Source organism: Ciconia boyciana, chromosome 4 (assembly GCF_034638445.1).
Source record: "Ciconia boyciana chromosome 4, ASM3463844v1, whole genome shotgun sequence".
Taxonomy (NCBI): domain Eukaryota; kingdom Metazoa; phylum Chordata; class Aves; order Ciconiiformes; family Ciconiidae; genus Ciconia; species Ciconia boyciana.
The window spans coordinates 49,431,239-49,457,846 of record NC_132937.1 but is presented as its reverse complement, the minus strand read 5'-3'; the positions used below and the strand labels follow the sequence as shown (position 1 = coordinate 49,457,846).

General features: G+C 35.8%; 1 protein-coding gene across 4 annotated transcripts in view; it reads left to right on the top strand.

The window, feature by feature from the left end:
• Positions 1 to 26,608, top strand: part of PTPRD (protein tyrosine phosphatase receptor type D) — a 380,545-nt gene that overhangs the window by 204,793 nt on the left and 149,144 nt on the right. The window lies entirely within an intron of this gene.

Here is a 26,608-nt window from a genome sequence, read left to right as displayed (position 1 = left end):
GCTAAAATCCTAACCTGCTTGAATGTGGAGTTTGAACAATTTGTGATAAGACCTTTATGGTCTGTTTACTTACGAAAGTCAGAACGTGGAACTAATAATCCAGGAGAGATGTTCCATCGCAGCCTTCCATTGCCAGAGGTCAAAGTAGTGGCTGTTCAGTTTTCTAAAAAGTTTTCCCTTGTAAAACCCTGAGAGTTCAGAATGAACTAAATGGTACTTTGACATTGGCATCTTCAATTCATAGAACTTGCCTCATGATTTTTGTGGTGGTTTTTTTCAGTTTCTGACTTGGTGCTTTCTATTCCTGATTATGGAGATACACAGGCAGAAAGGATCTATTAACGCAGTGGCTCCTGTGAGGACTAGGGAATGGGCAAAAGCTTCTTTCTGTTCAGCTGTGGGTCAGCTGGTCACAGGGACTGCTAGTTCTGAAACATTCCTGGTGCTGGAGGCCATCTTTCCTGTACTTCCACTGTCCAGAGAGCTTATACATACAGAACGGAGCAACTGTGCTCATCTGTTGGTGAAACTCTAGCTGGTAAAAATTAGCATAGCTGTGTCTGTTTCAGTGCCAACTTGTATACTAGTTGAAGGCCTCTCCCATTGAGTTTCCTTAGTACCACGTTTCCTACTGCAGGAAAAGATACAATTACAGCTGGTAAAAAAGTGGAGAAGTTTTGAGGTTAGATTTAATTTATTTTCCTATAGGTTACTGGCACATTATTACTGGTAGAAAAAATTACGTGTTTTTCTTTACATCCTCAGCTTCTTTACAAGTACTCACACATGGGCCTTCATTCATTATGGTCTATGGAATGCTTAAAATTTATGGTGAAACCTGAATTAATATTTATAACATTGTACTAGGTCAGTGACCAGGTCAGTGACTATTTCTTGTGGTCAATTTGTGTTTAAAAGCAAACAAACACTAGGATATTTAATAATTTGAAGATAACGCCATTTACTACAAACATGGTGTGGTTTTTTCTTTGGACTTTTTTCTTGTTAGACTATTTTATCACATGCAAAGCAGTTTTTTGAAAAATACTGTGTTCCAGGATTACTGGAATAACTCTGAAAGGACCATTATGCTTAACAATGCTTTCTTATAGAAAGTCCATGAGATTGTATTTTTAATAAAATAGGAAATTTTATGTAAATGTTTTGGTATTACTTATATGGATAAGCCCCAGGAAATTCAGGGATAAATCTGGCAGGTGGTCTTCATCTGTTTTCTCTTTAAGCAATTCCATACCACTCTACTTGGTTACTTTCATTAGGCAGCTGTGAATGAGACAAAATCTTACCATACATGAGTTATATTTTTGAGATGTCTTTTGATAATGCACTACTGTTACTAAGCTCTTACAGTCTTCCACATGTTTAAAGCAATACACAGTCATTGACTACTTATCCTTTACTGTATCTTTGTAAAATAGAATCAGGAAGTAATATGCATTTTCAGATGGAGAAATGGAAAAGAAAAAGCAATGTACAGTTCTACAGTGAATTGTACAGTGAATCAGTTGCAGATGCAGAGACTCAGTCCTCCTGAGTCCATAGGTTTTAAAGTCATAAGGGACTGGTAAGACTGTTTAGTCTGGCCTCCTCTATAATATAGGTCATAGGATTTCCCTGAATTAGTTCCTACTTCATTATCTAAAGCTGTTGATGAAAAGTATCAGCTGGGTTTAGGATTTCCTGGCTTAAATGCCTGGTGCTGTTCCATGGGAGACTGTTCAGACTTCTCAGCTAAGACTTGATCATGTTTTGCTTTCAGCCAGACTTCAGTACAGACTTCAGCAGAAACTGTGCTTCCACAGGGCTACGTGTCTACTTCCCCGATAGGTACTTAGAGGCAAATTTCGAAGCCAGTACTGGGTCATGGAAGTATTGATGGAATCTGTCTGAACTGGTCGGGTGAGAGAAAAATACACTTCCCTAGATTGCTCAGTAACTGTTTCAGCCCTTCTATATCTTCAGTCACCTTCTTTTCTGGAGCATAGTTTAGCTGCTCACCCACTCTTGACTTTTATGTACCACTTTTGCTATCAATCCTTTTCTCCCCCAGAGATCTGGGTCTGGGAATTCAAGTCAACCTTCTGAAAGAGCACAGACCAACAAGATACAAAGGCACCCTTCACAGGTTCATGCACACTTTTTTCATGCGCAGCTGAATCTTTCTACTGTAGTTAGCACCTTTATGGTGAAGGGGATCAGAAGAGGATGCTTCTGAATGATGACTGGTCAGGGATATGCTGCATTTTATATAAAAGAGAAATATGCATAGGACTCTGTTATATAAAATAAACTTTAAAAAAATGGTTTCATCTTCCACTTTTTAGTCAATGACAGTTTGGAAAGAAGAGAATAAAATTACTCCCCCCTGCCTTCATCCACTTTTAAAATTGTTTCCTGGCATCCACGTACTAAAAGGATTTGAATTGTAGAGGGCATTCTAATCATAGTCAGCTTTTTTTCAGATATGTATTGTAAAATATGTAGAATGTTGCCTGTCACATTTTGGATGTGGTTATGGTCATAACAGAAAAAAAAAAAAAAAAAAGGAAAAAAGTGTCCAAAATTGGAAACTTGTCTTTTAAGTTTAAAATGTAAATTAATGTTTTTATTCTATTTCCAACTAATGCAGAAAGCATTGCATCTGCTTTATAGAAAACTTTAAACTCATTAAATCTTTAGGGTCTAGTATTCAAAATTTGTTTTCTAACCTGTTACTAAAAGGAAGTTTTGCAGTATTTGCTATATGTAGTAGGGATGTAGAAACATACAGTTCACATGAATCACCTTTATTTTAAGAAAAGTAAGACAATGAATGTGGATTCGTAGAGAAGAAGTGAATACAGAAACTACTAGAGATGGCCAGCATTTATCTGTGTATTGCTATAAATGTACACAATGCATGAACAATCTTTGTACCTCTTATATGGAGTCTAAGTTCTGATTACGGTACCTCCACTGGCAGGCAGATGTTAGTGTGCTTTATCTTTGCATCTAGTTAGCTATGTACACAAATGAATGCGAAAACTCAAGTGTTCCTGACACTCACAAAAGCTTGGTCTGCAAATGTGAAGACAGTACAGATATACTTACTCAGTAGTTAGTGTGAATGCATCTAGTCTGTCTGAGAGATATTAATACAGGGGCTAATGTAATGAATCCTCTTGCTTTCTTCACCAAGTAATAACATTCTTCACCTCATTATTTGATAAGTTTCTTTATGAACTATATTAATGGCCAAATAAAGTCTCTTTTTTATGTTGCTTTGTGGGAATCTCATGTTAAATAAGCAAAGCTGATCTATTTATAAATAAATGCAATAAGGAAAGGCTTCCAGGAAATTGCAGCTACAAATACTACACTACTTCTGTACATTTAATGCAACTAATTCTTCCTTCATTTGATATACTGAAATCTGTAAAGATTATGTTTCCTATCACATGCAGACTTTTTTGCCCAAGGGAAGAAAAAAATTATGGGAAGAAATAAGGCAGGCTTGGACATACCTTAGAGCATGTTGTCTTTCCTATTGTGTAATTTCTATTGCTGCCTTGCAAAGGAGTGTACTTTCAACGCTCTTAATAATGCTCAAAATCCATACGAAATAAAATCCAGTCATCCTGACTGAACCTTTTCTGATATATTCATCACCTTTCACTGATTGCTGGTATGTTTAAAGTTAAATAGCAGGCCGAGTAGGATATGATTAAGGTACCTTCCCAAAGTTCTAATGCACCCTTAAAAAACCCAAAATACTAACTCCGTTGGCTTCAGATTGAAACAAATTCCTCATAAAATATAGAAAAACCCGATAATAAAATGGCAGTGGGGAACAGTTCAGTTTCAAAAGCCATTTGCTTGTTCTAATTACGCTCAGTTTGGTGGGAGGCTGTAACTATTGAACTGAATGGCAGGCAGTGTGTGTGTACTTGACTTTGCAATCACGTTCCAATTTCTAATGGACAGGTGTCCACTTAACAGAAGCTGCAATCATGACAGCACTATGTCAAATCCAATTCTTGTTAACTGTCTCTCTGAAGAGACCAGTGATCAAATATACGTAGGGTCTAAACTGCCATCTCATCTACTGGTTCCTCCAGGTCAGCATTGAAGACCCATTGACAGGGCAATGTAGCAAAGCTCTCAGTAGAGAGAGCACTGCTGTGTAGAATCAGAAATTACATTCATGGCATTACTTTGATACTGAAGGCATCTTCGATGTCCTAAATGGCCTTTCCAGTAACTATTCAACCTTTCCGATCCTATGTTGAGGTGAAGAGTGTTGTCTCTCTTAAAAACTGAGAAACAAAGATGGTGAGAGTTTGTCTTTTTTTTGTTGAAAAAGTCAGCAGTGAGGCTGGAAATGAAAGCAAGATTCTGTTCTCCCCATTCCATTAAGGGATACTAATGTTTCACAAACTAAATTGCTAATATCCTACCTCACTGCATTATAATTTTTAAATTACAAATAATTGAGCATTTTGTTAACTCTTAGGCAAATCTGCCCACTCATTCCTGATTACACGTTTATTCCTTTTTTGCCTTACCTGCACCCAGAAAGGTGACATTCTCAAAAGATATGACAAAATGAGGTTACTTTTCTATGCCATACAAGTACCACAATCTGATTCTAAACATACCTTTTAATAAAGAGCATATCCTGGCTACAAAAATGAAATACAATTATAGTTACATAGGAGTGATTAAGTATATCTGCACTAAACAACTGGAACAGGTCAATTAAATTCAGGGAAATTTAGTCCATGGTAGTGACTGACTGTTTATTAGGGAAAAGGCTAGATTAACTGGCAGAAACTTTACTGTTCTTGAGACACCACCAGGAAAGAGAACAGCCACTGCTTTGCAGGCTTAGAAATGAAAGACTTGAAAGAATGAATGTTGTTTAGCTAAAGTGACTCCATGATATGCATAAAATCAAGATAATTATTTCATAATTCGTTTCATAGAAGTTTCTAGAGCCCCAGGTCTTCTGAATAATTTAATGTGATTTTGTTTGTGTGTGGCTAAAGACATTTTGAGGGGGCTTTGGTTGGGTTCCCTTGTGTTAATCATCACCGTGGGGCAATAGCAGACACAGACTGCTGTCAGTTGACTATCACCCACAGGGTTGCAATTATCTATGGCAGCCACACCTCATGGTGTTGCAGTTTAACAGGGTTTCAAGTGTGTGGTGCAGTTCAGAGGGAGGGATTGAGCAATGCAGTAAGATGCTGAACAGTGTAAGCCTTCTGCCAAGCAAGTATTTTAATTTCAGATACAAAACAAATTTTATTCAATCCTACCTGATATTTGCAACTGACAGTTGTGATACAAGTCCTTTTCAGTCTTGCATATGTTCTGTTTTCAGTACTTGTTATTTTTTATCTGAAATGCTTGGATTTTTTGAAATGGATGACAGACATAGTAAGGGCAACAGATTGTCTACTGTTGAATAATGAAGGTGATAGTAATTATTTACTTTCAGAAGGGTACATGTAGGACTGTGAATATATGAACAGAAAGGTTTTTCCAGTGATGAGAACATAGCTCATGCAAAGTTAGGGCTTTCACATTTTATTGTCAGTCATGCTACTAACCCACCATGTAATCACTGACAGATCATAAAACTGCATTGTATCAACATTTAATTTTCTGCAAAACAGAGATAGCACATAGAGATTTACAAAATGTATTTTGCATAGTTACTTAATTTCTACTAGCTACTAGTAAATTAAAAGCTAGCTAGGAAATTTAAAATCTTACAAAGATCTGTAATCCTAGGCTGTTCATAGTTTACCTGAATACAAGTGAAAATGTTACTTCTTCGTAGCTAATGAAAACTGCTGAGAAGTGAGAATGTTGCTCTGTCCTTGTATCTTTCCACGAGTCCCTTGATATTGACATGGAACAACAGAAAATAAATCAATATATTATGCTGTTTCTTTGTGGAGATTGTAGAGACCATTCTCCAAATTAATGTTAAGCCCTCTTTGCAGACAGTGACTCTATGTATAGCTACACATTTACATTTGAAACATATGATTAGCAAAAACCCCAACCTTTTTAAATAATCCTATCAGAGAATTTGCTTTCAGTGTTAGGATTTGTTGGCTTAGGTGTTACCACGTTTCCCAACAGATCATTTATTGTAAGTTCAAGTCCCGTAACAGGTCTCTGAGTGATACTCAGTGATGATGTTGCAGTCCACTTCAACAAAAAGAAAGCTGTATTGTGCGTTTTGTCTTCAAGATAAAACAAGGAAAATACTGCCTCTTTCCCCATCAGAAGAGGAGAGAGCTATTTGGTTGCATATTATAAGTCGATAAATCACCAGCTAGATCTGTGTCTTTGAACAAAGAATCATTACTACTAATAAAAACAGTATTATGATAGATAAACTTTTGCTATTATTAACAATTACTACTTTCTATTTTAATAGTCATCCAAATTCCATGTTACTTGGGGCCTTAGTAGTCATCAAATCTACTGTGTTGTCAGTTGTTCAGCTATAACTGCACCAACTATAACTGAAGATTTTCTGAAACTCTTAGCTCCCTAAAATTTTATGTAATACTTACATGATATTTTATGAAGACAGTTGCAAAAGAAGGAAGGAGGGAGGAAGGAAGGGAGGGAGAAAAGAAGGAAGGGAGGAAGGGAAGGCAGGGAGGGACAGGGTGAGAGGAGAGAAATGGCAAACATGGGGTTTAGCCTTGTTGATAGCAAAGGCAAGCTCATAGATCAGACTGGACTGTATGTAAAAAGGCTTGTAATTCTAAAAGAATCAGAAGCAAGTACAAAGTTTTCCCCACTTCATTACTATCCATTTTACCTCTTCTGAATTTTATGCCAAACACATGAATTTTGGAAGGCTAATTCATGGGGAGGAAATAGCTTTTTATCTAATTAGCTAAGATAGAAAATAGGATATACCACACACACAAAGGGTAAACAAAGTGATCAAGTTCATATGCTGTGTTAGCTTTTCAAGGAAGGAAAAGGAAGGGTGAAATTTGCATAAGAACTTACTATTGAAGAATTAAACAGGCCAGTGATAACAGTCAACAGTGTTTCTGTTATGACAGATGAGTTGTTTTAATAGTTTGACTTCAAAATATTATACGATTTTTTTCTTTAATTCTTTCTCGATAATTTTTATTTTTCAAAACTCACATTAATGAGAGTTCAGTTTTACATGTATTTTGTGGTTCATGCTTACAACATAATATGTACCTTCCATTTTAGAAGTAGTCCTTGGTTAACTGGCCCATCCATAATGTTATTCTAAAAAGACATGTCAGTTTTTAATCACTCTAAAGCAGATGAAATAGAAGGAAAAGAGTCAATAGATTGCTTAGTAGAATTCTTAGACTATGAAAATACAGCCACATTCCTTGTCTAACCTTTCCTTTCACAATTCCCCCATTGTAAGGGCTGTGAAGTTGCAACAAAGCACATCAGCCGAAATAGAATCGAGTTTGTTGCTAGTTAAAGATACTTATACACTGTGTTCATTAATTTGAAAAATCTGATAATCATAATAGAAGACATTGGGGATATGTATCACTAAGCTTCAGGATGGAGAAGTATAAAGGAGTGCAGAATATATGTGAAGTCACAGGCAAAGAATAGTGAAAATGTGACAAGAAAAACCAAGTTAAAAATGGATCATTGGGAAGAATCCAGAATTAAGCAGATTATTGACCTAGTTGGTGTTTTCCATTTCCAGTCTTTTTCATTATGTAAGATCATAAGCACCTTCAAATCTGTACATGGAAGAATATTTTCTCTTCTATCCCACTAAAAATCAGCTACATTTGATAATGTGTACAGTGCATCAAAAAGGCTAATCTAATTGGAATTCAATCTTCTGATCTCCAAGGACACTTCTCAAAACAAATAGACAAGATATTATTGTGACATAATATAATTTTCTTTTTAACAAAAATTATTTTGCATCTCACCCTGCTGAAAAGCAATACATCTTGGCTGAACAGCACTAACAACATTGTTCATGTTAGTTTTTCTAAGACAAGACATGAGGTCCCTGTTAGATATAGAAGGCAAATGTTGATGATTTTCCTTTTCTTGCTTCGAAGGCTATTGTTCAATAGATAATTGTGGTTTATTTAATCATTCATCAGTGCAAATAAGTGGAAAAAAAAAAATCACAGATACCATTTTTGTGTTATGACCTGGTGTTTGATCAATTATGTCCTTATTTTCCCAATTCCTTTTCTTTCTTTTTTCTTGTACTTCTGTAATCTAAATTTCATAGAGTAATGTAGCAGCCTAATTTTTGTGTCTACATTTGGCAAGTTCCCGATAACTTGCAAATACAGTGTTCATCTCTTGGCCTGCTCTGATTGACAGCCCAGAAATAGCCTTTTAAATTGTGTCAGATTCTCATCTCTCTGTTTGAAAGGTAAAGTTAAACAGTTTTCCTAGCAGTCTGCATGAAGTCTTGAATCTAACGAATCAGCTGTTTTGGCCGTTGTACCAAGCTTTTGTCTATGCAAAAGTACATCATTTTATCTTTGCACACTAATAGCTTACTGAAAACTGTTGCAGCTGTCCATTTACTTCAGGGCATGTGATAGCTCAAAGTAATTTATTTACCAAAATAGAGCTATTCTCACTAGCCGTACTCTTATCATATATTAAGTCATTATTTTGCATTTGGTCCACTGTGGAATGAATGAAAATGTTCCATTGTCACAAACAGCACTCAGGTTTTATAAAAAGAAAAGAACAATAGATTCAAAATCCCTATAGAGAATAATATGGTCTCATCAGCTGTCATATATTTATCTAATATTTCAGTCAACAAATATTGTATTTGTGTTACAATAGCTTTCTATATTTCCAATCAAAATTGAAGCAGCATTGTGCTGGACACTCTACAAGCCTATACGGTGACACTGTTCTTGCCACAAAACCTTTACAATGGAATAGTTATAAGCTACTAGAGAAAATGCAGCTATTAATCGACTGATATAAAATACTCACTGCATATAAACATCCAGTTTCACAGCCCAGAAAGCATTATATGACATCAGAATTGAAATAAACTTGCCCCTTCCACTGAGTTGCTCTTGTAATGTGCTATTACAGGTACTCATAACAGAATGCAAAAATAATATCTAAATGAAAGTAAATGCCCAGACTAATAAAAATAAATTCATAATACACTTTTGAAGTGTGATTTAAAGGAAGATTTAGGGGGGGAAGTGGGTGTCAGTTACAGGGGTATTAGGAATGTGCATATTCTGACTCAAAATCACAGAATATTCTGAAACATCAAAATGGAAAATTTAGGGCCTGTTTATGCAGGTCAGTTACATTCATCAACTCCAAGGCTATACAATAAACAAATTTATTAATTTAGCCAGGATTCTTGAGTTTGGCAAAGTATTTATCATTTATTGCCCATATTTCAATCTTTCTTATATATGGTACCACTGAGTAAATACTGGCTTTGTATTTATTGCTTTTAGCTTCTTTTTTTAAACATACACTATTCCCCTAATTAAATTAGACTTGGTAAGAAGCCAGTGCTTCTTCTCTTAAACTACTTTCTGATGCTGCTTGTGACTGATTGAAAGACTTTCTCATCCCATACCTGTCCTCCTTTTGTACTCATCTTCTGCCTCCTGAACTGCTATTTATTTTAATTACTTGCTAAGAGAGCTCTAACATTAGTCTCCTAAGCTTGCACAAGAATTACTTCATTCAGGTGCTTCATAAATTTTGTTGCTATTTCCAGAACTCTACTTACCTTGTCAGTATGTTGCAGTAAAAATGAGATTTGATTTGGTATTCCCCGAGCAATACTGAAAACATATATGCTCTGTGACCCGATGATTATCTGATTTTCTCACCATTATTGTAACTGAATATTTGAAGATGATAATCCATGTGAAGATTTTTGTGTGTTTTTTGTAACGTAGCTTCTTATAGGGAAAGTGGAAAAACAAATCAGTCCTGACAGATTTTTTTCAGGTCACCCATGGTTATGGAGGAACCCTGCTGTATTCCTTCTGCGAATTTTCAGAACAGCTGCCATTTTATTATCTCCTTTTCAGAAGCTACAGACAGAAAATCTCTTTCACCTACACAATAAAAAATGCAGAGAAGTCATTTAAAAACTCACATATGAAAATCAATTTGTAAAACCTTTTATGCAAATATGTAACAAAGTATATGGTCAGCATGTGGAGAGGTGAAGTGCCTTTTAAGTATTTTGACTGTGAATAACAAAATATTTTATTTTCATTGTCACTGACAAGACATTCTAATTTTATAGGAGTCTTTCATTTGTATCATCCCTTCTCTCTGTATTTTGCCTATCAGTATAGCCAGTGAACCTGAGGATGTGAATTTGTATGTCTCATGATCTCTTAAAAGAGCTGATTGTAAAACATGGTATGCAGTTAGATTTCATAGCATTTTCAAGCTTAAAAATCAGGATCAGCTATTGTAAGTGGTGATATCAGCTTGAACCATACTAAGGATGAAATCAGAATGTGCTTAAATTTAATCATACAGGGGAATGGAGTGATTCTGATTAAATTCACAAAGCCTGCTAAAGAATCTGCAGAGGAAGAATAATACTGATAATTAGAGACGAAAAGAAGTTCCCAGTAAAGATATGATCAAAGAGGTTAAATGTGCTGATCTAGACTCTGCACAGAAGTTGTAATGAATTTCTGCATCTTTGAAATATTGTGATATTATAAGACTGGTAGCATATTTCCCATTCAGTTTTACTGTGCATGGCATAATATATAAAGGGAAGAAAAAATGAAACACAGGTCTGCTTTTTTATTCTGTTGAATATGCTGTTTTCCTGCTTTCTTATGCTCAAAGTTACAGTTCTCAATAATGTTACATTCTGTTCTAAGTTCATAAAAACTTTGGATTATTTGGATTGGTTTTGTTTGTTTTCAGAGGGAAGAGAAGCACCATACTGTGTTCTGTAGAGGTGTTTGGTTGGAAGGTGTTTTATTATATTCATTTGTGTAGAGAGAAAAAAAATACTGACACAAATTGCCATCTCAATAGGATCTTCATTATAAAAAATTAAGATCTGACCTTTAAAACCTTAGAACCCAGTTCAGAATTTTTTTACTTAAGTACTTCCAAAGTACTTAAGTACTTCCAAAGCAAGAATGAGATATTACTGAAGAATATAGGTATGTATTATACTTAACCAAAAAATTGGAACTGTTTAAGGAATTTGCAAAGTCAGTCTTGGACACTCTACCTACTTCCTCACTAGAATTGTCTTTCCTCCACCTAGCAGGAAACAAAACAGTGGTTACTGTAGACAGACCACAAGGCAGTTATGCTCCTTGTGCGCCACAAGCTATTAGGATCAACAAAGTGAAATTCTGTTACCTGTGACCATCTGGAGGTAGGGCTACCTCTAAAATCTCTGTGCCACAAAGTTTATGGTAAATTTGGCAATATAAGTTCCTGGAACATGTTTTCTAAAAACTCTGAGAACAGGTAACTTATTTCCAGATTTTTAGTGTGGTGTCAAATTGAGTTAATTGGCAAGAACAGTAGAGGGTTTTAAAGTAGGTGAACTACTTGAACTCTTGTATCTCACAGGGAGCACTGCGAAATTCAAGGGTTGTTACTTTTCAATTGCAATGCCTTTATAGGTCAGTTTCTATATCTTGGGACAAATTGAGATGCTTCAGCCCTGATTCCATTGATGTTTTGTATTGTTGAGAGGTACTGAGTGGTGATTTGAGTGAAAACCCTGGATAGAACACATTTATTTCATGTGTATGAGTAATAACTACACAGAGAACACGGAATCATTTTTTTGTGATAGACCAGCTGGCTGTGACAATGAACCGCAGAGCTGTTCACTAGATTCTGAGAGCATTTCATAGTGCACAAGCTCTATTTTGCTACGAATTCTGATTTTGTTTTCCAGGATTATACCCACTGTTTTTAAACTTATGTCAGGGTTTGATGCATTATTGGTCATTTGCTTGTTAAAATAGTATTTGCTCATAGATGTGGTACTTTAAAACAGTCCTGTGGAAGGCTACAGAACTCCTTGCAAGTGCTACTTAGTATGAGTAGGAAATACAGAAGCAGACATCCTTGTCTCAACCCTTCCATGCTGTTGAGAAGCTCAAGTATTTTATCTAATCTGGATGTTGTTTCCCAAAACCAGCGTCATCCAGTGTCTTGCTCCTTGAAACACAACAGCAGGCCATATGAAGCTGATCTGTTTTTAAGTTTAAGTGTACTGGCTGTGTGCCTCGTAAGGAAACCTGTTCTTTCTAATATGTAGGTTCGCTCGCTGTAATCGTCATCAGTCTTTCTGGTTTTCTTCATTAAAACATAGAAGTGACAAACTGCCTCTCTGAAGTCAGCCTGAAATGTTTAGGTGTTTCTAGGATAAGCTTTTTATTTTCTATGTTTTTTGAAAATCTCTACTGCTGTTTTTAGAAGGACTTTTTGCTCTGAAATGATAGAAAAAGTAAAATGAGTTAGCCATTAGCCAAAATGAATGGCTAACATTCTGATTAAAAGTGGTTACTAAGGCTAGTCCTCTATAGGACTTTATAGGATTATGTATCTATTTCTTTATTCTTGTCATTTGTGAGCTTCAAGTTCACAAGCAGCAATCTGTGTCTGGCTATATCCAAACACTTATTTTCTATATTTTCGGCCATATTTTGCATTTCCCCCAAGATATGATGCTAATTTAGAGTGAACATGAAGTAAATTAAGAAATAATTCTGGAAATGGTAGAATAAGATTTAAGGAAATTTTTCATTTCTGTGACTCTATCTGATCATCTTTACAAAGTTGTTCATTAAGCATTAAGAATCACTGAAATGAAGTGTGACTTCTTGGCATTTAGTAGTTACATTTGTATACAAAAAGAAATAGAAACTATCTCTTGCTCTTAATGTTCTATTACTAGCTAGAATTTTTTGTAAAAAAGTGAAAAAAAAAACACAATAAAATATGGTATTACTCAACTCGGAAAACATGAAATGACTTAATATCTGTGGAGTGATTATGCTGTTATTACATTCACTGCTCAGAAACAAACTGAGGCTTGTTTTTTCAGTTTTTAAGTACCTCATATGTCTTCATCACATTTGAATTTTGGAGTTTGCATGCAGATGTGATCATTAGGCTGGTTTGAGTTTGTGCACAAGTATCTCACAGGCATAGCCATATTGCACATGTTGTATCTATCTTTATCAGTTCTTCTTTCAGAACTGCATGCTTATAATTCTTCTGGGAGTTTTACCCACAGTCTTTTACCCTTTATATTGTAGTAGGCTGGCACACACCATTATCTGTTTCCCACCAAATTGTGAGTGAACTTAGCTGTCCCTTTGCACATGAAGAACATCTTAGAAAAGGTAGAAAGCATCTGAGTCATCATCGTTTTCTGTACCTACTTCTTACAAGGCAGTACACACCCAAACATCTCTTAAACAGCTTCAGAGGTGGGAGCTTCATCATAAACGGTAGGCTAAGAAATGGAAAAGTAAATTGTCACGCTCAAAAACAGTGGTGGTGCCACTAAATCTAATTCGGTGGCCTTCTAGTATTCAGTGCTGCAAGTAATCAGTTCGTCTGACACATTAAAGCAATACCAAAATGGGGAGAGCTGTCATCTTGGAGATGAAGCGATCCATCCTCACCAGAACTTCATAGCCCTCAGTAAAATCTTCCTAAGTCTTACTCTCCTCTGGTGCTAACCACAGACGGTGCACACGCTAACAGCAAACCCCTCACCACAACACACTGGCAGAAAATATATGCCAGCACTATACACTTGAATAGGAGGTGTACTGCATTGGCTCAGTAGCCCTCAGCAGACACCCTCTGCAACTGAAAAGCATTAGAGTCACCGAGGCTCTAGGCAAATAACCAAAGTTGAGAGCACCAGCAAGTTCAAGTGAAATTTTTGTATACCAATGGGAGGGGAACAAGGAGTTAACTTTGCAGCTGAAACAAAGGGAGTGCTTTAAATTCTCATCTTTGCTTTTGGGAGATTGACAAGTAGTTACAACTCTCTGGGGAGGCAGTTTTGAAGAGAAGACTAAACACTGACTGAAAGACTTCTCTGCTGAAAGAAAATTGGGAAGGAAAAAAAAAAAAAAAAAGGAAAAAAGGTTCTAAAAGCTACTCATCTCCAAAGTAAAAACACCAAGACCAAAGCATAAAACTCAATAAGTATCTTCTAAGCATTCATGTCCATAGCCTTAACAGAAGATAACTCGTTACACTACTGTAGAGAAAAATATGGAAAGGTAAAACAGAACCTTACTATAAGAAAATAAATTTATATACAACAGAAATCACTTAAAACACTAAGGGCATAGTAAAATAAAATCAATATAAAATGAATGTCTCAGTTTTAACACTGTTAACAGTATTAATACAGGTGCTATTCAATTTATAGAGCATTTTGTGTGAGGTTTTTGTACAAACAGGTGCAATACTGTTTTCATGTGTTAAAAATGAATTCTAGGTTTTATAGCATCTATTCTTTTGATACACTTCTGTAACTCCTATTAAAGTTAATTAGTATTATGTGCACGTCAAGAGAAGAATAGAAACCATGTGTGTTTTATTGTAATAATTATTAAACTAACATCTTATACTGACGGAGACTGTAGTTGTTTGCCTACTTCCCTACAACCTCCAGCTGTGAACTTTCAATCTTATAACCTCTAAATAACAAAGGTAGTCCAACTAACATGTAGCTGCTAAAGCAAGTGGTAGTGCTAATCTTACCATTTAGCTAATACTCAGCAGATACTTTGGTATAGTGCTAAAAGCTCAGTGCTGTTTGTCTTAGCATACTATCGTGAGCTAAAAGAAAGAGAGTTATTAACTATGAATGGTGATAAAATCCAGTGGCACTTTTAATCAGGGTTTGTACATGTGCATGTTAGTCCACCTGCACTGCCAAAACATCAACTTGAAAATTACCTTTTGGTCTTTTACCTTGATTTTCTAGTAACTAACCTTCAGTGTTGCTTGCATGAAATGGCTACCTGTTCAGGCCCTATGAAGCATGATGGTTAGTAATATGAACATACATTAAATGGCTTCCTTGTTCTTCCCACGATATTAGAAAATAATTTCTTTCTCTGCGATGCTGTATCTGCTTAGCATAAGAACTAGCCCAAATACCATGGTGAAATGAAGTGTTCTTGTTGATGCATGCCTAAATTTTTATGGCACTCACCATAAAATCTAAACAGCGCTTTATGAATCTTCAGACAGATAAGTGATATGCATACAAGTTGATTTCATTTATAGAGAAAGAGAATGTAATATTTGTCATGTGTGGGGGAAAATTTGTAAATGATCTGGTTTGCTTTTGGAGTAGGAAAAAAGCATAATAAGAAATAGCCTATGAAATAAAATGGCAATGAATTTAGAAAATGTGACAGTTGGTTCAGCAGCATACTTAAGTATATAAATAGTTCCATTACAGTCAGTTTTCTCAATGAGACTACTCATTTGCTTTAAGTTAGATAAATTATGTAATGAAAAAGTTTTAAAGCCATTGGCAGCCAATCAATAAATGATTTTCTGCATGTGATTATTTGGAACAGACTGCCTAGGTTTAAGAAATATAGAGCAATACTGTTTTTTTCCTAATTTTTACAGTTATGCAATGTTACAGAATGATGCAAAACTGATTTTGATTTTTTTCTTTTAATGTGTAGTGGTTTTATCATTAAAACTGGTTTGGAGCAGGTGCTTTTTAGACTGAGAAATACTGTGAATGCTCTCAGTGTCTTTCATGTGATAAAACTAAATACTGTAAAAAAAAGGAATTCATTATGAAATTTGAAAAATCCACTCTAATTATATGGAGCTATAGAGATGTAACTCTACCCATTTTTCACTACAATGGATAAGTTTGCTTTGTGAAATGTTCAAAATCATGTTACATAAATAATAGCTATTAAAATTATTTTTGTTACCTTCGTTGAAAAGAATTTTTAGCCAGGAGTTAAAAAGATAGGACAGAAGGAGATCTCTGAAAGCTTCTCTAGCTAATCCTGCGTACTCAGAAGAAATCACATAATTTACACAAAGTTACTTGTTGGCCTTGCATATGTTGTGCATAAGTTTATTTAGCATTACTACATATTTTGCTGCTAGATAATGGATATACACTTTTTTGTGACTCAGAATCATTAGAAAATTAGTCCCGCAATTTGCAGCTGATGTGTCCTGACTTTTAAACCCTTTATAGTTTCTGATGCCCTGCATTAAGTTTGAAACAGGAAACAGTAATTTACAGCTGATAGTTGGATTCATTTTTCCTTTTCATGGAGACTAATCTAAGATACTTTTTAAGGAATTTTCATCTACTTTTCTGGAACAAAAGACTTTGTGCCTAAATTTATGCACAAAATAAATTAAGAATACTTTTTAAATTATTATTATTTTATTTTATTTTGTTGTGAGAATGATGGTTTCTGTGAGCTCATTTAAAACTGATAGAAACACTTAAGTATGCTAGCTGGCAGTTGTTCAAGACCAGCAGGAGATCATCTGGCAAAGCCATTATTTTGATTTTCTTTTGAAGACTGAAGTTAGCATCAGGAGTTCATGTCATCCTATTTGCTACATGAACTGGTAAAGATGATCACAGGCATAGCAACAGAGATGTGGAAATTTGCCAGGTACTTGCTGATAGTTTCTAAGAGCTTTCAGACATTTTGGTGCAGAGGGAGATTTCCAGTGTGTTCAGGCAAGAACTTTGTGGAAGTGTTTCTACAGCTGTGATCTCCATGATACTGACTTTTGTGCAAACCCAGCTACTAAATACCAAAAAGACATGTAATAAAGTGAAGTTGAATATTTACCTTGGAAAATGTTGGCCTAATCATTTACAAAACCTGATAAACAGAGAAAGATTTTTCTCTTACTTTGTAGAAGCATGGAGATTTTTAAGGCCAAAATTCAAGAGAATGGTTTTCTCGAGGCTTGTGGTGGTGCTCTTTCAGGGTGGCTTGTTGGTCGGTTTTTAAAGGAAAATAAGGTGTTAAGGTGGGACTTTGGAGATAACAGTGTTTATGGACACATATACCTGCATCAGGTCCTGAAATAATATGAAGGCTTAGATATGTCATATTCAAGGTTGAAAATCATCTTCTTCAGAAAGGTTTTGATACATCAGGATAAACAGTTTAGACAAACCTTTTCCAGAAGCGCAGCATTTAGAGCAAGAACACACACCAAAAAAAGCTAGCTATATATTAGCAAGATGTTTTCCTCATGTGCCAAAGGAGCTGGAAGTTACTGAAAAGTCAAAACCAACCATCCCTTCTTTTTATAATCCCAGTCTTACCCTTTCAGTTAATACTCAGAACAGATTATGTTGTAGCACTTATTCAAAGTAGTATGCCTTAATAAAATAAAAGCAGAAAGATGTTTAGCATGCACAGATTGATTTTTAAGCATTCTTCAGGTACAAAAAAATATTGAAATACTGTTGCGTAGTCAAAGATTTATTGCTATGTATTCATTTAGCAGCAGAAATTATTTCTCAATTACTGTAACATCTGACCTGCTCCCAATTGCTTCTAAAGAGTGCATATAATAATCTTCATGCCTACCTCTCCAGCCTACAGGAAAAATAGTTCAATCTCTGTTCTCTAAAAGAATTGAGTTTTGTATCTAGTTATAAAATGGATGACAGCTGTTATTACTAATAAATCCAAGGAGAAACGTTTCCATTGTTGAAATCAGACACAACCCTGGTGCTCTCAGTCAATTGTTTGTGTTGATTCTGTGGCATAGGGCCTCTCACTGAGTGGTAATTCACCACTGGACAGATTCACATCTTTTGTTTTCAAGCACTTTGTTTTCTTCATTTGTGCCTTCTTCACGCAACTTATCATGTGTTAAGTCTGTCTGCAGAGTTGGCATGGAGGTCTTTTGTGCTTACACTGATTTTTGATGTACTTGACATATACAATGCTATGCTAAGCTTAGTCTGTCACACTCTGTTTCAAGGGAGGAACTGGCTCTCCACAGCTGTTTGACTTCATTAACTGTTTTTCACAGAACAGTTAGTGATGAATTTGCAAATAGCTGTCATAAGGTGAAACATTCTTTCTATTCCTTCTCAGGCGCACTGTTGCCACCCCCCTGCCCCCCGCCTGACACCATGTCTCCCTCGGCCTTCCAGCAACCACACTACGCCGTTCAGATGTTATCCCAGCGCTCATTTAGGCCCATGGCTTCCTGCTACACAGAACAGCTACTTCTTTTGTCCATGCTAGTACAGTATTCCACTGGAACTGAAACATCTCTGTATCTGTCTTAACAAATTATCATTTTCATTTGCAGAAATTTCTTTTGTAAAAAAACAAAACAAAACAAAGCAAACCCAAAAAAACTAACCCTCCCCCCCACTTTTTTCTAGAAAGTACATCTTGCGTTGTTAGCATCATCTTTGATCAGCTGGACGAAAGTTGGTGAGAAAATTATCTTAAAAGGAAACTGTGAAAACAAAAACTTTACCTATACTCTACATAAAGTCAATTTAATATTTAGTAAGTAAATGCTCACAAATATTGTTGACGGCATTTTTTATTTATAATTTGGAGATATTTACTCAGACTGTAGACTGTAATAAATGTCATTTTACACTGCCCATCATGGATTTTGATTTCATTATATTTTTTAGAGGTAGCACTGAATTTCATAATTAGTTAAAATAATTATGATGGGCTTACAGGTGTGAACCTTGAGCTTAGCCTGTAAAAAAGTTTTAAAAAAACACTTTTTAACATCAATGCTCCTATGCCAAGCCAAGATCCTATTTCAGATTACTGACAATATAATTTGTGGTGCAATTAGTCAAGTAAATTGCAGCAAGAGTTATAGCAAAGCTGAGTAAATCTGTTTTTGTTCTGTGTTCAACATCTTATGAATGAATCCCCACGCCATACCTCATTTACAGTTCCATGAGAAATATTAGCTGCTGTTGCTAGACAAATGTGAAAGCGTCATGTTTAAAGTACATCTCTCTCCTTCAGTCTTCCAGAAAGCCTGCTTGAGTTTGCTCAGTTCAGTTCACAACAGTTCACAATAGCTCTTTCAAGGCCATATGGTTATTAATGTGAAAAATGCTTTGGAAGAACGCAAGTGCTAGCTCTCAGCAGACCAGCACAAGCGCTGCCTTGCATCACCAGGCCCTCTGTGCCTGCTTCAGAAGCAGGCCTCCGCCGTGCTAGAAGGCATGATGGGATGTTGAGTATTTTCTTCCACGCAGTAACTCAGAGTATAGATGTTATCTATCATCTGTGAAAACAGCACTTTCTATTATAATGTGAAACATGTTAAATCCCAGACTAGTCCCATTTACTTCAGTTTAGGGCAGCAGCAAAATTTCAGGTAGAAGTCGAAGTCTCTAACATTTCTAGAAGCCAGTTCTAACATTTGTTTTTGGGAGCAAAATAATCCATAGCAAAACTATGTTTGTGTCATCATGAACCTGTGAGTCTTTCTCAGAGGAAAACCTCTGCCTTAGGCTTTAGAAATAGTAAAATTTGTATGTTACTAGGTATATGTCTTCACCCACATGTATACTATTAAGTGTTAATATGAGGTTCTGCTGTGTAACTCTGTACTCATTACTTATTACTCATACTACCTTAAAGGGCATTTATCAGCCAGCAGTAATTATTGAACTTGGACACAGAACGGTGGGAAAGCTGGGTTTTAACCAATGTGTGTCCTCTGGTACAGAGAAAGCTCTTCTGTATTTCTTCAGGACAAAAATGAATGTCTGTGTTGCCCTCAGAAGAAAATACCCTCTAACTTCCTTGTCTGGACACTTCCTCAAAGCTATTTCGACTTAAATGGTGAAACTCACCCCAAGCAAAAAAGAAATTCATATCTAGTCTCTCCTAGTCTCCTACACCTATCCTTCCCTGCTAACAGATCCCTAGGCATCTTCTCAGTATCTGTGAGAGAGAGAGAATGTTGCCATAGGTGGGCATGAGAGGTGAGAGGGGTACCTCCGTCTTATTCAGGAAGATGAAGAGTGAGGTCTAGAGCGTACCCGTTCCCTCCATAGCCAGGCCACCAGGGAAGAACTTCACCATCCACTCATAAAGAAATACTTTCTTGCTTCTTGTAAAGATTCATACAGGTTCAAAGATGTCATGTGTTTTAACACTTGCCAGCACTTTGGATTCTGTCTTTTGCTCATAAATATTACGAGTACATGATATAAGGCATTGCTTTGTTGTCTTGCATCTTCTTTGTCTCATCCAGCATTTTCTTAATTGATAGACATGCATTCATAGTGGTGGAAAGACTGAAAAAAAAGAAAGCAAACAAACCACCAAAATGGGAAGCTACTGTATGTCTTATTTTTTTACAGTCACCTATCTGTAGTCATGTAAGTGTTATCAATGTTTTAAGCATGCTCTTCAGATCAAGATGAATGCTGCATTGGATGTAGAAAAACTGTGCATATTTTGTACCGGTAACGTTAGTGTAATGCTCAATAATACTGAGTTTCAAGGGATAACTTCTTCAACTACATTTTTCCAGAGTTCATTGTCTGTTCTGACAACATATCCCTTTTTTCTCATTCTCTTCAGCAATAATAGCACTTTTATTGTTTGTTATTCATGATTATGTTTGCTATTTATTGAAATACTGCAATAACATCCAAATTGCTACATCTGTACGGGTGCATTGTTGTGCCAGGCACCATAAAAAACAGTTGGAATGCATAGCCTCTACCTTGAATAACTTACTGTTTAATTCACTGCACCAAAAGTGCTTTTAACGTCCTGACCCAAGCAGCTTTTGTCAAAACTTGAGGGATACAATTTTATCACCCTTATTTCTTATTTCCTTCTTCTAAGGGACCAAACTGTAGGCCTTCTGGGGCACCTTTCTACCCACTTATCAAAGTGAAAATCCTTCCCTTTCTTTTTCTAAAATGCACAAGTTTGATGCTGAGCTAGAAATGCAAAAAATAGTATTATTCTCCTTTGAAAATAAGACTTAAACAAAGTTGATGGTTTTGCCACTGCAGTTCCTTTGTCAAGTCCTTAAATTTTGCAGCTGTGACATTCATGCAGTTAGTATAGTTTATAGTTGTCTGTTTGGGCTGCGGAGTATGTAGGCTGCATTAAAAAGTATTCAGTAAGACTATGGCATTGAGGAAACAACTCATTGAAAGCTGTGTAACATCAGTAACAGAAATGGCTGTGATCAGAAGCTGAGTTCGTTTGACTGTCTTAGGCAGTATTATCACCCCTTTAGGTTAGGCACAGATTTGGACATGTAGTGCAAATGGGCAGGAGGGAGGGAGAAGGGGACTGTATGGTCTGACAACTTCTTTGCCAGAGTGCTCACTTTTTCTTTCTTGTCCTCTTTGGTGAAGCAAAAACAAGATGCTTCTGCCCCTTCTCAGTTCAAATTAGTATGTTACAACTTCATTGTGATGATTTATTGCTTTATACTTAAGAATGAATATGCTCTGGTGTACAAATGAACCTGCTGCTGATCTCACTATTTACTGCACCATAAAACTGTGAGTGATATGAAAAATTAAAGCTTAAAGCAAAGACTGCCATCACTGCACTACTGTTATTCTTTCCCCTTTATTTTTCAAATGAAAGTAAGGAGGATGTAAAACCACAAATACTAGTATGTTAAAAATTTTGACTAGATAGAGCAATCATGCATTTTCCTAATCCGCATTCTTGGCAAGCCCCAATTTAACCCTGATTTAGTGTAATCTAAATCCTAACCCTGTCTGGAAACTAAGCCTCAAATTAGAAATGGTAATCACAGAAATTCATATCGCTGCCTTTTGCCATCCTCTTGTCTTTTATTCACCAGTGCAAAATACATAGTTTTGTTCTTGTGAACATTTGCATATGGAAATATGTGGGATGCTGTATCCTCTCCACTTCAGAAGTTTAGTGTTTCTTTTCCTAAATATATGATACCCTGCACTTAAAACACCACTTCACATTCTCTGCCTTTATTTCATTACCATAACTCTGGCTGAGTCCTCTCCTTATGTTAGAGAAAGGACATCTGGCAGGGATTCTTGGATTCCCTACTTTTTTTTTTTTAGGACACAGCCTTTTGTATTTCCCTTTCCATTGCCAGTAAGCAGAACAGACATCCAAAAGTTCAGTCGTAACCAAATTTGGCCGTATGATGTTCAGATGATATGCTGTGCTATCAGCTATGACAGTGCCTGAGTGCAAGTGTGAGAATAAACCCTTATTTTGAGGCTTGGCTTGTATTTTCATATGAGTGATGACTCTCCAAATGTTAATTCTTGTCATTCGGAATGTCATTGTTAAAGGGGAGTGAGAAATACTTCACTGTTCATGTGAGTGAGACAGGTCACTTTGGAAAGAGCTTGCTATGCGCAGTCTTTAATTTAGCAGATTTTGAGAACTGCCAAAAGGTGCAAATTTCTTTTTCCATTTTCATGTCTTTATGAAGATTTCTAATTTCAAAGGCTCAATGCACTCATTTGTTAAAACAGAGAACTTATTTAAGGCTAAATGCTAATAACAATGAATGTTAACTGACTTAATGCAATGTGAAATTGCTGCTTCAACATTAATGCAAATGATAATTCAGTCTAAGTGGCTCTATGTTCTGTTATATAGACATTACTTTGCAATTTGCGGGGTAATTGCATACAGACCTACTAAACAAATTTGTTTTCTTTTGCATCAGAAGTACTTTGCACATCTCTTCAATATATGAAGAATATTTTTAGATGCATGGTTTTTAGTGGGATGGTATGGGCAGCTGTTCTTTTGTTGAATATTTACTAACTGTTAGTGAGTCTCTGATCATCTTATCAATGTCTAATTCCCTTTCCTTGTATGGTATAATTGCACAAAATTTAAGAGAAATCCCAACAGATACCTAGATCTATTCTTACAGTGTAACCATTACCTTCCTTTACTGACTTACAGAACCACTAAGTAAAAGTATCTATCTGGATATAGCAGCTTTGAACAAAGAACCCTGGGAAAAAAATTTATTGTGTGTTCATAATTACTTTTTTGGCAAAAATTTACCCTGTAAAATATTTCAATAGGAATAATGTCTATTAACTGGCACTTTTCTGATGCTTTATATCTTTTAAATCCAAATTAGTCTTTCATGTATAAATGGCTTTGTTTTTATTTTTCAATTTATTCATATGCATTGTTCTTCAGTAATAGTACAGAATACCAACTTTGCTGCAAAATGTTGATTTTACTCCCTCCTCTACTCTCTTTGATTTTACTGTTCTCAATCCTGCATTCAGTTCAGTTGCAGGAAGAATGATTTTGAATAATATGGTCATGATGTCAAAACAGTGCAAATTATATGCTGCTGCCATCTGGAATAGTGAAAATAAAAGCTTTATTTACACTGTTCTTTGAAATAACAAACTTTATTGTGGCAGTTTATCTTCAGTATCTATAGTGTATTCTGGGAATACTCCATGTGTGCCTTTTTATTCTGTGAACTACAGAATGACTAAAATTTGCCTGTGGCAAAGCTATCAGTGAATCTTGAAATAGATTTTTTTTTCTTTCTGAATAGAATGGAGAACCACCCTCCATTTCCACAATGAGAATAATTAGTTCACATAGGACACCATTTTTTAAGAGGCACAGTGAAACACTTTGAGTATGTATTTTAGTTAGGCAAATTACACAGATATAACTACAGGTTAATATGGATGTTCTGGAACATGGGTGTTTTGATGGTGCAAATAGCTAATGTGGAAGGAAATACTTAACAGAAATATTACCCAATTTTCATGTCAATTGTCCAGTCTTGGACCCTGGTGCTATTACCTTGCCTTTTGTACTCCATAACTCACAACAAAAGTCATCACAATTTGCTTTGGGTACTTCACATTTGCACTTCATATCCATATCATAGTAATATTATCATAATGTACTGTAACTGAGAAAATTACTCACACTATTCTGTCTGTCTTGTTAAAACACAATGCTGATTGCCAAAGTGATTCAGCAAGGTAGCTATGAAGAATTTAAGACTTTAAGACCCAATCTGTTTCTAAAGGCTGCCACTCTTCTTGCTGCCAGCAGGGCCTAGACATGATCCGAAAGTAGCTTTTTATGGGAAAAGCAGTCAAAATGTTAAGATGGTGTGGCACAAAAGTTGGATGAAGATCACTGTTTTTCTCTTCCGTTAGCCGTGTTGTACACCTGGGTAGGTTTATCATGAAGAGTCAAATCCATTGTACTGGATTTGGATGAAATCCTGTTCTTTCTTTGGATCCAGCTTTTGTGTATATGTAGGCTTGACAGTATACCTTCAGACATAGCTTGGGAGGTTCCTGAAATCTTATGAAAGAATTTTGTCATTTAAAAAAGAGAGATTGCAACAGCACACTTTTTCCTTTAAGATGAGAGAAAACACAGTTAAAGGACGAGCAGAACAGAGTTTATGATATATAGTTGTGGCACAGCTATGTTCAGAGGTTTTTTCTGTAGATACTCTTAAAGGTAAGTATGGTTTCTTTGTGGTAGAGCATAATTTAACTTGTTGGTATTTTCAAGATACCACTCCATCAAAACTACTGTTTACCCATAAAAGCTGAGTTTGAGTCTCTACTCTAAATGCTGTTGCATTTGTGAGGGCAGGCTCACCTCTAAGACAGGTGCAGCAACATGTGAAATTATGTGTTGGACAATGTCTGTAGGTATACTTATACTGAAATCTGAATGTAGAGGTTAATATGCTTTTTCCATATGTGCTGCTTGGAAGGGAAGCAATTACCACTTTGACAAAACTGGCAGCAGAGGCAGGAATCTCAAGAACATTGTTTACAGATGAGCAATGTCAAACAGACTGAATACACAGACAGGCAGTTTAGAAATACTAAGAACAACTATGATGGGAAACAAGGCAAGGCCGTTTCATATCATTCTCTCTTAAGGGTTCATGTGGTAACCAGTCTTTCTAATTGCCTCTCTATGCTGTTCAGATCATACACAGGGTGAAAAATAACTTCTGTAGAGCTCTTCCAGCAATTGGAAATGATACTAGCACAGTACTGAAGGCATTCTCTTAATGCCAGTAATGGAATGCAGCGCTGTTAAGACACCTAACAAATCCAGAGAATGTGCTCTATTTCTAAATCTCTTGTATCTGTCATCCTAAACAAAATATGTATTACATGTATGACTCACTAAGCACAAGGACAGAGAAATCTGCCCTTTAATGGCCTCTCAAAATGACAGTACCAAATGGCTTTGAGAAGGTCAGTCTGATTTAAATTGTTGATGAATTGGAAGCTAATTCACTAGAACTGAATATTAATAGGGAACAGTGGTATATACTATGGTTTAGAGCCTAATGAGCATATTAATGAGCAGTAAAAAATATTTTTCTTTTCACCTCATGTAAAATTGTAGAGCTAACAATATATCAAAATTTTCTAATAGTTACTTTTCTCTTACTGTGGCTGAGAGGCAGTTGTTCACTGATTTGATGCTCAGTTCTCTTGCACAGTGTGTTTGATGATCTGTCAAACTTGGTGTAATCAAAATGTAAAGACAGATTTTTAAAAATCACTGATAAACTCAGAGAGGAAAAAAGCAATTAACATCTTAAAAACTAAATCTACTGTGATAAGCACTCCAATTAGAAATTTCATTATTTCCCCAGTCCATTTTATGTTGAATATTGGGTTTTATTGCCAAATACCTGAAAGCCAGATTGGAAACAAGCCACAACTGTCAAAAATATACCAGTTCTGGCTATTTGAATCTGTTACATTGTGATGTTTCTCATGAAAATTTCATGAAGAGCATTCATTCAGAGAGATTCTATGCATAAGGGGGATGGATGGAATTTAATTACCCTTATTAAAAATAAGAAAGGAAAGCTCTTTATTGCTCCATCCTATTAGTATTTGAGATAGATTATCTTTGTTGTACACTTATGTATTTGCAAAAGGGACTCCAGGGTTTTCTGTATGAGCCAAGTAGGAAAGGAAAGGTCAGATCATAAAAATCCTGTTCTGTGTCACAAGTCAAATCTTGTCAGTTACTCCCAAAGTAAAGACTTCATGTTTATAAACAGACATGAAACATACCTTTGTTTGGGAAGAACCTATAGCTAGTGAAGTATTTCACACTTAACCACTGATTGGTAGAAATACTAGCTCTGGAAAGTTATGAAAACTTCCTGGAGAATTGTGTTTGATGTACCAGAGTAGTATCTATTTGCGTTTGTATTTCAAGCAATTAATTAGCTTGTGAGCAACAGCAGACCCCAGGAACTGCAAAGATTTACAGGATGTACTTGCTTGCTATACATTTTTCTGAAACATCTGAAGACTTCCCTGAAATTATTTGAAAATATGACACATTTTTCATGAAACAGAGTTGACACTGAACAATTTCTTCTAAGTTAATTTTATCCTTTAATCAATTGCATGTCAGTAACCACCAATCAAGACATTTAATAAGATATGTGTTTTATAGTTAGTATTGATCCTTTCTTTGATCTTTTTTGCTTGTCCTTTTTGAAC